The sequence below is a fragment of the Chiloscyllium plagiosum genome, chromosome 35 (assembly GCF_004010195.1).
Source record: "Chiloscyllium plagiosum isolate BGI_BamShark_2017 chromosome 35, ASM401019v2, whole genome shotgun sequence".
Taxonomy (NCBI): Eukaryota; Metazoa; Chordata; class Chondrichthyes; order Orectolobiformes; family Hemiscylliidae; genus Chiloscyllium; species Chiloscyllium plagiosum.
Window position 1 is genome coordinate 23124339 of NC_057744.1, and position 13486 is coordinate 23137824.

A 13486-nucleotide genomic window follows, 5' to 3' on the forward strand; every position below is an offset into this window, starting at 1 on the left:
TGATCGATTTATTCTTGTTTTACATGCTTACTGAAGAATTAACTAAAGTTATCTAACACACTACTGTTTGCTAATATCTGCTGTTTAATTTATTTCTATTTATAATTTAAGAAAATGGTTTAATGAAATCCTTCTTTTGTTTAAAAAAGAAAAATTTCTTGGTTAACACCATATGTTACCCTGTAATTCATACATACTGGAATATATATGCAGCCCCTGTGACAGGGCAGATATGATTAAGTTACTAAACATGTTATTGCCATTGTATAGACAAATTCCAGAGAAAGTGAAGCATGTATAATTAAGACATGTACCAAAGCCAACAATTAGCTACTCTCCTACATAGTTTCAATACCACTGACAAAAAAATGGGGCCTGAAGTAATCCACAGCACAGAAAAAGACATCACTGAACAATCGTTCTCCAAAAGCAAGGTTCAGTACTACTCTATAGCTCTCAATAACTCTCAAGGTATAGGAGATATCCAGAGGAAGAATCTGCAAACACATTAATGGTGTCATTTTTGTGTCTGAAAGAAATGTTATTTTCATTAAGGGAATCTGCTTAATTTCCAATCCTTCCACAACAGTATATATTTAAAATCACTCTTCTAGTTTGTGATTGTTTTCTTGCTAACAAGTTGACTGTCTTATCAAAGACACCAAAATAGTTGCACTGTATTTTTAATGTATTAATAGCGAAAGTACTGTTACTTTTGCCAGAAACAAAAGTGACCCAGTAATAATGCACACATTAGCACCAGTGACATTGAGGACTGGTTAGATGCTCCAAATAACATTAATGCTAGTTTGCCAATCACTTTTACTCAATGAAGACACTTCTGTTGCTTAGTTCAGAATGGCTCAATGTAATTATGTAATGGCCTGGTATGTCCCGTTATCCTTTGACTAACATATCAGATATAGTTATGTTACAAATAAAAGCAGGTTAGAACATAAAAAAGACAGAATCTTAACAATTGATAAATTGTATCCAGTAGCAAAAGTGAAAAAGGAAGAGACTACAGAGAATTCAGTGGCAATGCCATGTTCTTGTTACCAACAAGACTAATAGCTGGTCAGGACTTGATCATTAATTGTAAAACATTATCTTAACTTTGCAAAGCATTGGCAAGATTTACACTTTGAATGCTGTGTGCAGTTCTGGATGCTCCACCTTTGAAGTTTAGAAAAGAGCTGAACATAGAGCTCAGATTTATGAGGAGAGTGTCACGGAACTGGATTTAATATTCAAATGAAAGAACACTGTGGGGAAGTTTGATAAAAATGTCACAAAACATTATTACAGTCAAAGTAAACAGTTATTTGCTTGTGATTGTAGGATGGGATGGGAGAGGGTAAAACAAGTAGAAAAGCAATGAAACTTGATATGCGTCCAACGGGCTGAAGAATATTTCTCCACATTGAATGATGGATGTGACTGACAGACTCCCAGCTGAATAAGAACATAATAAAAGGAAAGGAAAAGCTGTTTACTCTGTTGAAACTCATCTCTTTCAATTCTGTTGTTGAGAACCACCTTGCAAATAGCTAAATATAGAAGGGCTAGAATTATATAATTATATAATTTACACCATAGATGAAAGGATTTTGCAGATCTCATGTATACCCAAGTTTTCTACTGCAATCGCATTTCCTTACTTTTGCCCCTACAGACACAAATACACTCGGGACATGATGCTGTCGGGACCAGTGAGATAAATGTAGAATACCACTGAGCAAAGTTTTGAGAGTTGTGAGGCTGGATTAATATTCTGTGTGATTATTTTTAAAGGTCAGTGAGTTATTTCAATCTAAGCCATTTACAGGATTCCCTACAGTTCATGTGTCTCTGTTGATGATTGTTTATGATCCCTGGCAGGACAAATGCCAGGTGGCATGTGGAGAAAATGGGTTTGAAAATTATCCTGAGTAGCATTTTATTGAACTCATTTTCTGTACAGACCAGGCCAGAGATTGATCTGCAGGTCACAGATTCTCCATTTAATATAGTGTTAATGTCTTTTGTCATCTGTCTCAACTATGCATACTACAGAAATCGCATTTGATATAAAAAAACAGAAAATGCTGCAGGTGCATGACAAATCCACCTTCTGATATGTTACTATCTGTATAAGAGTTACATTAAGGATGCTCAATCTCAACAATGTTCAAGGTAGATGGATTAAATTCTAAAATGCAGCAGAAGCCAGTTAGCATGGTTCGGGATTGTGATTCACCAACACACAGTATACAACATGCAGCTTAATTATCCTCAGTGCTCACAAGGTTACAGCTGGATGATTCAAAAGGCCAATTCCTACACAGTACCAATACTGTTCTCCTTTCCATAAAACACACAATGGCTGCATTTCTGTTTACAGTTTGCACAAGTGCAAGATTGCATTCACATCCTTCTTCAAAAGCAGCTCAGGCAATTGATGTTGCATGCCTGAATCCATTAGCTGAGACTGATTTGTGTTAACTTGCCCCTTCCAGCTGGCAATTTAGAAACAGGATTTATAGTTGCTGATGCGAAACCAGATTTGGCATTAGAATTACTCGGATACTTGCATCAATTACATCCAGAAAAAGTTCTTCTTGATGCCATTCTGAACACGTATAGTGCAAACAATTCAAACCAATTCCAACATTCTGTTTTTTGTAGTCGGTGAGCTATGATGATGAGAACAAGTGCAGGAGTGAGGAAGAACAACAGCTCCCTCAACCTGTGACAGAAAAGTAATTCTTCAGGAGAAATATCACAGATAGAATGTATTCAGACACTCAAATAAACAGGTATTTATATCACCTGTCCAAACCCCAGAAAGTACACATTACATGACAATTACCTCTGCCATATCTGGGGAGGGCTTTCTAGTAGCTTTCTAAAATCCTAAATGAGATGTAAAGCTTAAAATACAGATTTTGTGTTATCCACTTTCTCCTTCAACGAAGTTCTCAACCAACTTAACACTTATGTATTAGATCGTGAACTTTAATTTGCATGTCATATTTGCAACATGCACTGTATACTTTACATAACCCATACAACAACACATTGTTTTGGAGTCCCAGAGTAAGACACTCAGCTGTAACTAGGTGAATTCATGACAATGACCCATGCAAGATGTGTCTCTCCTCTATAATGCTTCTGCAATAAAAGAACTCTCCAGTAATATATCCATTTTCCCCTTTCCAAACCTTTAGGCTGACATTAAGAAAACTCCCATCTTATATCTTGAAGTATTTGAAGTTAATAATCAAAACTTGTTACAGTCAGAAGGTTATTCCAAATGCATTCTTTATCAGCCCCTTTTTTTGCAAGAGCTTCAAATTGTTCTATTTGAATTGATTGTTTTACTTTACACCATCTTTTCCTTTTAAAATCTAGTGCGACGTTCTGCAGTACTATGATTAAGAACCTATGAAATATGAGGAGTAGGCTTTTTGGCACTTCGAGCAAAGTCAAGAATTCGATGAGGTCACGGCTGATCTGCTACCTCAGCCTCATTTCCCTTATTACCCCAAACTCTATTTACCTCTGTCTTGAGTATACTGAATGACTCAGCATCCTCAAACTAGCTGGGTAGAGAACTCCAAATATACACAATCCTCTGAGTGAAGAACATTCTCATCTCCATCCTTGACAGTCAATTCCTAAAAGCAGTGACCCATTTTTCCAGATTCCTCAAGCAGAGAATTCTCAGCATCTGTTCTATCAAGTACCTTAAGAATTTTAAATGTTTCAATTGAGTCAACTTGAATTTCATTCGTCTAAATTCTAGGAATATGTAAGGTTAGTTTATTCAATCTCTCCTTGTGCGACAAATTCCCCAGCCTGGGTGCCAGTCTAGTTATTTTAGCGCAGGTGAAACCATTCCTTAGACAAGGAGACCAAAACTGCACACAATACTCCAAAAGTGGCCTCACAAATTGCCTGGTGTGGTTAATACAGCAATAAAAACAAACAAAATACACATTGCATTTCTGGTGGACTTGTCTGATTTTAATGCTAGTAATTTATTTTTGCTGAAAGCTTTGCTATATAAAAAATACACTGTTTACTTGATTTAGTGTTTGTTTTGTACCTCGGATAGGCTTGATGTTATTACAAGGGATGAAGAAAGAAGACTGCAACTTTATAAAACTACTAGGTGGCAGAGTAGGAATGCATATTCATTAGACAGGACAAAAATTATGCACAGAAGACCAGGATTAAAAAAAAATGATCAGACCATAACACGGTAACATCAAGATTTAACTAGTCAGTACGGGCTTATCTTTAGTTTTACATTCAGATGCCGGAGTCAGAAGTTGATCGCTGTCCTTAGTGACAGCATCGAACTGCTGCTGATAAATAGTTCAGATTAGTTTGACTCAGGCTGCCAAATCTGCTTTTCCTAAACAATCTTAAACTCATTAAGACAATCCTAAGAAGGTTGTCCTAACATTGGAATGATTTTTCTTTCACACTGTGTAATAAATGTATTTGATTTTTTTTTTACATAGATCGTAACATTTTCAGTCCCTGTGACAGTTGCACTTTTTGTTTTTGCATGTTAATGTACTGTTGATTGCACACAATCCCTCAATGTCATTTTAGCAAGAGAGAATCCCAAATAAAAAAAAGTTGAAAGTCTAGTTGTCTGGTGTGATTGTTGATAAAGACTGGTGCTGTGTCCTGCTTTGCCCTGAGAACATGTTTTGAAAACATTACGTGAGAGGAAGAGCTGGAAGTCTTAGAAAATATAAAGGTGGATAAATCTCCGGGATTTAGTGGAAGATGTTGTGAAACTTCAAAGTGTTCAGAAAAGATTTACAAGTATATTGCCAGGGTAGGAGGGTTTGAGCTACAGAGAAAGGCTAAATAGAGAAAATGGGGACTATTTTCCTTGGAGTGTCGCTGAGGGGTGATCTTACAGAAGTTTATAAAATCATGAGGGGCATAGACTGCGTGAATATTCAAGGTCTTTTCCTCAGGGTAGGGGAGTCCAAACTAGAGACCATAGGCTTAAGATGAGAAGGGGAAGATTTACAAGGGATTTAAGGGGCAATGTTTTTCTCGCAGAGGGTTTTGCTTGTATGGAATGAGCTGCCAGAGGAAGTGGTGGAAGCTGGTACAATTGCAACATTTAAAAGCATCTGGATAGGTACATGAATAAGAAGGTTTAGATAGGTACGGGAAAAATGTTGGTAAATGGGACTAGATTAATTTAGGATACCTGATCAGCATAGACATGTTGGACTGAAGGGTATGTTTCTGTGTTGTATATCTGTATGATTCTAGTGTATGCCAGGATGTTGTGGGAAGTTAGGGACGAAATTGTGGGACCGCTTGTGGAAATATTTCTATCATCTATAACTATAGGTGAGATGCTGGATGATTGGAGAGTGGTTAATGGAACATAAAGCATAGAACAATACAGTACAGGCCTTTTGGCCTTCAATGTTGTGCTGACCTTTTATTCTACTCTAAGATCAAACTAACCTACACACCTTTCATTTTCCTAACATCCATGTGCCTATCCAAGAGTCGCTTAAATGACCCGAATGTATCTGACTCTACTATCATGGCTGGCAGTGCATTCCATGCACCCACCATTCTTTGTGTGAAGAACCAAGCTCTGACATCTCTGCTAAACCTTCCTCCAATCACATTAAAACTATGCCCCCTCATGATAGCCATTTCCGCCCTTGAGAAAAGTTTCTGGCTATTCACTCTATCTATGTCTCTCATCATCTTGTACACCTCTAACAAGTCCCCTCTCACCCTTCTTCGCTCCAATGAGAAAAGCCCTAGCTTCCTCAACCTTTCTTCATAAGGCTCCAGTTCAGGCAGCATCCTGGTAAATCTCCTCTGCACCCTCTCTAAAACTTCCACATCCTTCCTACAATGAGGCGACCAGGGCTGAACACAATATTTCAAGTGTGGTTTAAACAGGGTTCTAAAGAGCTTCAGCATAACCTCATGGCTCTTAAACGCAAGCTCCTTGATAATGAAAGCCAACACACCATATGCCTTCCTGACAACCCTATCAACTTGGGTGGCAACTTTGAGGGATCTATGGATATGGACCCAAGATCCCCCTGTTCCTCCACACTGCCAAGAATCCTGCCTTTAACCCCGTATTCAAATTCGCCCTTCCAAAATGAATCACTTCACATTTTTCCAGGTTGAACTCCATCTTACACTTCTCAGCCCAGTTCTCCATCCTATCAATGTCCCCTTGCAACCTACAACAGTCCTCCATACTAACCACAACTCCACTAACTCACCCTTCCACTTCTTCATCCAAGTCATTTATAAAACTCACGAAGTGCAGAGGTCTCAGAATAAATCCCTGCGGAACACCACTGGTCACAGAGTCCCAGGTAGAATACTTTCTATCAACTATCACCTCTGTCTTCAATATGCCAGCCAATTCTGTGTCCAGACAGCCAAATTTTCCTGTATCCCCATGCCTCCTTACTTTCTGAATGAGCCTACCATGGGGAACGTCTTGCTAAATATTGTGCCTAATTATAGAATCATTACGGTGTGGAAACATGCCATTTGGCCCAACAAACCTACACCGACCCTCCAAAGAGTATCCCACCCAGACCCATTCCCCTATCTATTACTGTACGTTTACCCCTGACTAATACACCTAACCTACACTTCCCTAAACACTATGGGCAATTTAGCATGGCCAATCCACCTAACCTGCACATCTTTGCCCTGTGGGAGGAAACCAGAGCACCCAGAGGAAACCCAGGCAGACACAGGGAGAATGTGCAAACTCCACACAGTTGCCCGAGGCTGGAAACAAATCCAGGTCCTTGTGTTGTGAGGTAGCAGTGAAAACCACTGAACCATTATGCAGCCCTGTGATGGCTGCCTTAAATTTTGTTTTATTTGTTCATGGGATGTGGGCATTACTGGCTAGACCAACATTTAATGCCCATCCCTAAATTTACAAAGTACAGTTAAGAATCAACTATAGCTCCCGTGCTGCCCAAAGACGTTGTGCCTTTGTTTAAGAAGGGATGCAAGGAGAAGCCTGGGAACTATAGACCTTGGTGATGGGTATGTTGTTGGAGGTGAATCTGAAAGATAGGATTTATATGCATTTGGAGAGACAAAGAATGCCTAGGTAGAGTTAGTATGGTTTTGAGAGAGGCAAATTGTGTCTCGCAAACTTAAAAGTGCTGGCAAATTTAACTCGATTAATTTAGAATATCTGGTCAGTATGGACTAGCTGGACTCTAGGATCTGTTTCCATACTGCACATCTATTTCTCTATGACCAAGATTGATAAGGGCAGAATGGTAGATATTGTTTACTTGGACTTCAGTAAAGCCTTTGATAAGGTTCCACATGGTAGACTAATTTGAAAAGTTAGATCACATGGGGTTCATGGTGAGTTTGCCAATTGGATCCGAAATGTGTTTCATATCAGGAGACAGAAATGATTTAGATGAGAATAGAGTAGGCAATGTTATTAAGTTTGCAAATAACACCAAAACTGGCGGCATAGTCGACAATGAAGAAGGTTAACTAAGATTGAAAAGAGACCTTGATCAGTTGGATCAATGGACTGAGTGGCAGATGGAGTTTAATTTGGATAAATATGAGGTATTGCATTTTGATAAAACAAACAAGGACTTATACAATTAAAAGTGGGGCCGTGGGTAGTGTTGTAGATCAGAGAGATCTATGGGTTCATACACATAATTCTTCAAAGTTTGTGTCACATGTAGACAGGGTAATTAAGGCATTTAACATACTTGCCTTCATTGTTCAGACCTTTGAGTATATGAGTTGGCAAGTCATGTTGAGGTTGTAGAGAATATTGGTGTACCGTGATGCCAGTTCTGTTCACCCTGTTATAGGAAGGATATTATTAAGCCGGAGTGTATTCAGAAGAGAGCTACCAGAATGTCGTCGGAATTGGAGGGTTTTACTTGTAAGGACAGACCAGATGGACTCGGACCTTCTTCATTGAAATGGAGGGGATTTAGGACTGACCTTATAGAGGTTTATTACATCATGAGTGGAATAGATAAGGTGAATTGTAGGTGACATTACCCTAGGATGAGGGATTTTAATACTGGAGGCGTGTTTTTAAGGTGACAGGAGAAAGATTTTAAAAAGATATGGGGCAATTTTTTTTTTAGATGGAGAGTGGTTCACGTTTTGAAAGAACTTCCAGAGGAAATGATCGATGCAGGTACAGTTACAATATTTAAAAGACATTTGGATAAGTACATGAATAAAAAACATTCGGATAGATATGGGCCAAGTGCGCACAGATGGGTCTAGTTTAGTTTGGGATTATGGTCAGCATGGACTGGTTGGACTGAGGGGTCTGTATCTATGCTGTATGACTCTATAACATGTCTGTGTCAAAGTGATAGCACCAGATTTCCAGTGTATTCATTGCCAGGTTTATTCTGACATATTAATTGGCTTCTTTATGCAGGACGATGTATCCAGATTAATCCATCGTTGAAAATCTCAGCTTTGACTCAACAGTTGTTGGCTTGAACTCTATATTAGTAACTCTCCAGACCTTTTTAAATTCACTTGTGGGGAATTGACATTATTGCGTTTCCATTGCTGGCCTCGAGAAGGGGTGATGGTGAGCCGAATCAAGGTGAAGTCCTTTGGATGAAATGTTAAACCAAGTATGCTATCTGCCGGCACGAGTGATATTCTACAGTAGGAGGGTCTCTACCAATGGATTGCTGAGGCAAGTCACTGTTTGTTGCCAGCTGATCACCTTGGTGTTAACCCAACTTCAGAGAACTGATCTATCTTCCACTCATGCAATTAAGAAATAGTTAGGCATCGGTCATGGGTGTGAACCATAACCAGACAGACAGACAGTATGCACTCTGTGCTTCAAGATCTGCAGCTAGCAGTATAACTTATCACAAAATGTGCGTATTGTCATCCTGACGATGGGGCATGCCATACCACATTGAATGGTTATTCAACCAATTGCAGACATACAGCTTCCGCTACAGCTGTTTGCTTCAACATAAACGAATCGTTGGTGGCAACAAGTCCTGGATATTCAGGCACATTGTTACAGACTACCTCAAAATAATTCCCTTGAGCAGCTGTTATCCAAACTGTCTTTCCAATTAACAGGCATGCTCCAGTTCATTGGATGAAATACAAGGTCAGCTCATCAATGTTGAAAGACTGACACAGTGCTAGTGACTGTGTTGGTCCACATGCCCAAGAAAAGTTCCAACATCCTATCTATTGCCTTAGATTTGCTACTCTCTACATACAATATGGTACACTTTTAATAGTGCTTTTAAAAACCATAATAATATAATTGACAGTGCAATTGTAGCAATTAAGAACAATTTGAAACATCCTCTGGGTAACTTAATTCCAAGCAACCCAGTTGAAACATGCCCTGTTTATAAAGCTTTTCAGAAATGAATGGTCTACTCTGTCGAGGATCTCTCACCAGCTGATCACCAGGAAGGAGCCAATGACTATTCCTCTTGGTCAGTGATTGATTTAAAACTATAGAACAGGATAATAATGATAAAAATAAACAATCATTTGACTTTATTTCATGTGTATGGAAGGAGAGCCTATCTTATCAGCTTGAAATGTAAAATTGACTCTGGTGGGATACAAATGTCTCCAAATATTATATAAAACGCTACAACATATACATTACATTATTCCCAGAGTTTTCACAGGCACAGCCAATATGTCACCCAAAGGCTGGCACTATCTTGCTTATAGTGCAGCTTGCCTCTGCATGTGGTTCCCTTTTGCTTTGACAAATGACTGAAAATGAACGAAATGAAACTGATTCAAACCTTGCACAGGGCTAAGTGATCCCACAACTACTCAGTTCATAGAGTCATAGAGATGTACAGCATGGAAACAGACCCTTCGGTCCAACTCGTCCATGCCGACCAGATATCCCAACCCCATCTCATCCCAATGCCAGCACTTGGCCCACATCCCTCCAAAACCTTCCTATTCATATACTCATCCAGATGCCTTTTAAATGTTGCAATTGTACCAGCCTCCACCACTCCCTCTGGCAGCTCATTCCATACACATACCACCCTCTGCGTGAAAAGGTTGCCCTTTAGGTCACTTTTATATCTTTCCCCTCTTAGCCTAAACCTATGCCCTCTAATTCTGGACTCCTCCAACCCCAGGGAAAAGACCTATCTATCCTATCTATGCCCCTCAATTTTATAAACCTATAATGTCACCGCTCAGTCTCAAACATTCCAGGGAAAACAGCCCCAGCCTGTTCAACGTCTCCCTACAGCTCAAATCCTCCAACCCTGGCATCATCCTTGTAAATCTTTTCTGAACCCTTTCAAGTTTCATAACATCTTTCCAATAGGAAGGAGGCCAGAATTGCACGCAATATTCCAACAGTGTCATAACCAATGTCCAACAGCCGCAACATGACCTCCTAACTCCTGTATTCAATATTCTGACCAATAAAGGAAAGCATACCAAACACCTTCTTCACTATCCTAACTACCTGTGACTCCACTTTCAAGGAGCTATGAAACTGCACTCCAAGGTCTCTTTGTTCAGCAACACTCCCTCGGACCTTATCATTAAGTGTATAAGTCCAGCTAAGATTTGCTTTCCCAAAATGCAGCACCTTGCATTTATCTAAATTAAACTTCATCTGCCACTTCTCAGCCCATTGGCCCATCTGAAAAACATCCTGTTGTAATCTGAAGTAACCTTCTTCACTGTCCACTACACCTCCAATTTTGGTGTCATCTGCAAACTTATTAACTATACCTCAATGCTCACATCCAAATCATTTATATGAATGGTGAAAAGTAGTGGACCCAGCATCGATTCTTGTGGTACTTCACTGGTTACAGACCTCCAGTCTGGAAAAACAACCTTCCACCACCACCCTGTCTTCTACCTTTGAGCCATTCCATATTTAAATGGCTTGTTCTCCTTGTATTCCATGAGTTCTAACTTTGCTCACCAGTCTCCCATAGGGAACCTTGTTGAACGCCTTACTGAAATCCGTACAAATCACATCTACTGCTCTGCACTCATCAATCCTCTTTGTTACTTCTTCAACAAACTCAATCAAGTTTGAAAGACATTATTTCCTATGCACAAAGCCATGTTGACTATCCCTAATCAGTCCTTGCCTTTCCAAATAAATGTACATCCTGTCCCTCATGTTTCCCTCCAACACCTTGCTCACCACCGACGCCAGGCTGACCAGTCTATAGTTCCCTGGCTTGTCCTTACCGCCCTTCTTAAACAGTGGCACCACATTAGCCAACCTCCAGTTTTCTCACACCTCCCCTGTGACTTTCAATGATACACATATCTCAGCAAGAGGCCCAACAATCATTTCCCTAGCTTCCCACAGAATTCTAGGGTACACCTGATCAGGTGCTGGGGATTTATCAACTTTTACGCATTTTAAGATATCCAGTACTTCCTCCTCTGTAATATGGACATTTTTCATGATGTCACCATCTATTTCCTTACACTCTATATCTTCCATATTCTCTTCCACAGTAAATATTGATGCAAAATACTCATTTAGTATCGCCCCCATCTCCTGCGACTCCACACAACGGCTGCCTTGCTGATCTTTGAGGGGTCCTATTCTCTCCCTAGTTACCCTTTTGTCCTTAAATGTATTTGTAAAAACTCTTTGGATTCTCCTTAACTATTTGCCAAAGCTATCTCATGTCCCCTTTTTGCCCTCCTTTCTTAAGTATACTCCTACTGCCTTTGTACTCTAAGGATTCACTCGATCTATCCTGTCTTTATACCTGACATATGCTTCCTTCTTTTTCTTAACCGAACCCTCAATTTCTTTAGTCATCCAACATTCCCTACATGTACCAGCCTTCCCTTTCACCCTGACAGGAATATACTTTCTCTGGATTCTTGTTATTTAATTTCTGAAGGCTTCCTATTTTCCAGCCATCCCTTTACCTGCGAAATCTGCCCCCAATCAGCTTTTGAAAGTTCTTGTATAATACTGTCAAAATTGGCCTTCCTCCAATTTAGAATTTCAACTTTTAGACCTGGTCTGTCCTTTTCCATCACTATTTTAAAACTAACAGAATTATGGTCGCTGGCCCCAAAGTGGTCTCCCATTGACACCTCAGTCACCTGCCCTGCCTTGTTTCCCAAGGGTAGATCAAGTTTTGCACCTTCTGTAGTAGATAGATCCATATATTGCATCAAAAAATTTTCTTGTACACACTTAAATTTCTCTCCATCTAAACCCTTCACACTATGGCATTCCCAGTCTAAGTTAAAATCCCCTACCATAACCACCCTATTATTCTTATGGATAATGGAGATCTCCTTATAAATTTGTTTCTCAATTTCCCTCTGACTATTAGGGGGTCTATAACACAATCCCAATAAGGTAATCATCCCTTTCTCATTTCTCAGTTCCGCCCAAATAAATTTCCAGGAATATCCTTCCTCAGTACAGCTGTAATGCTATCCCTTATCAAAAATGCCACTCCTCCTTCTCTCTTGCCTCCCTTTTTATCCTTCCTGGAACTGCCAGGACTGGAGCTGCCAGTCCTGTCCATCCCTGAGCCATGTTTCTGTAATTGTTAGTCCCATGTTCCTAACCATGCCCTCAGTTCATCTGCCTTCCCTGTTAGGTCCCTTGCATTGAAATGAATAGTTTATCAGTCCTACCTTGTTCTCTGCTTTGTCCCTGCCGGCTCTGACAGTTTGACTCACTTCTGCTCTGAACTGTACCAGATTCAGATTGACCTCTTTGCTCACTATCGCCCTGGGTCCCACCCTCACCTTACTAGTTTAAGTCCTCCCGAGCAGCTCTAGCAAATCTTCCTGCCAGTTGAATGTTGGTGGACCAAAGCCGAAGAGAAGGGTCCTCAAATATCCCCACCGTCAATGATGGTGAGAACTAGCAGTTCTATGCAAAAAACAAGTCTGAGGCATTTACACCCATCTTCAGCCAGAAGTGCAAAGTGGATGATCTGTCTTGGCTTCATCCTAAGGTCCCTAGCATTATAGATGTTGAATTCAGCCAATTCAATTCACCCGGGGGTTATTACACACCAGGAATTAAACACTGCCAGCTACCTAAATACTGCGGCTGCAATGCAAGTCAGATGCTAGGAATTCTGTGGTCAACACACCTCGTCACCTTAATGACTGCCGTGTATTTGGTGGCTAAATATATCGGAATGCTCTCTGCATGCCTGGATGCATACAAATTTTGGATTAGTGGTGCTGGAAGAGCACAGCAGTTCAGGCAGCTTTCGGGGTGCAGCAAAATCAACGTTTCGGGCAAAAGCCCTACATCAGGAATAAAGGCAGAGAGCCTGAAGCGTGGAGAGATAAGCTAGAGGAGGGTGGGGGTGGGGAGAGTGTGGCATGGAGTACAATAGGTGAGTGGGGGAGGGGATGAAGGTGATAGGTCAGGGAGGAGAGGGTGGAGTGGATAGATGGAAAAGAAGAT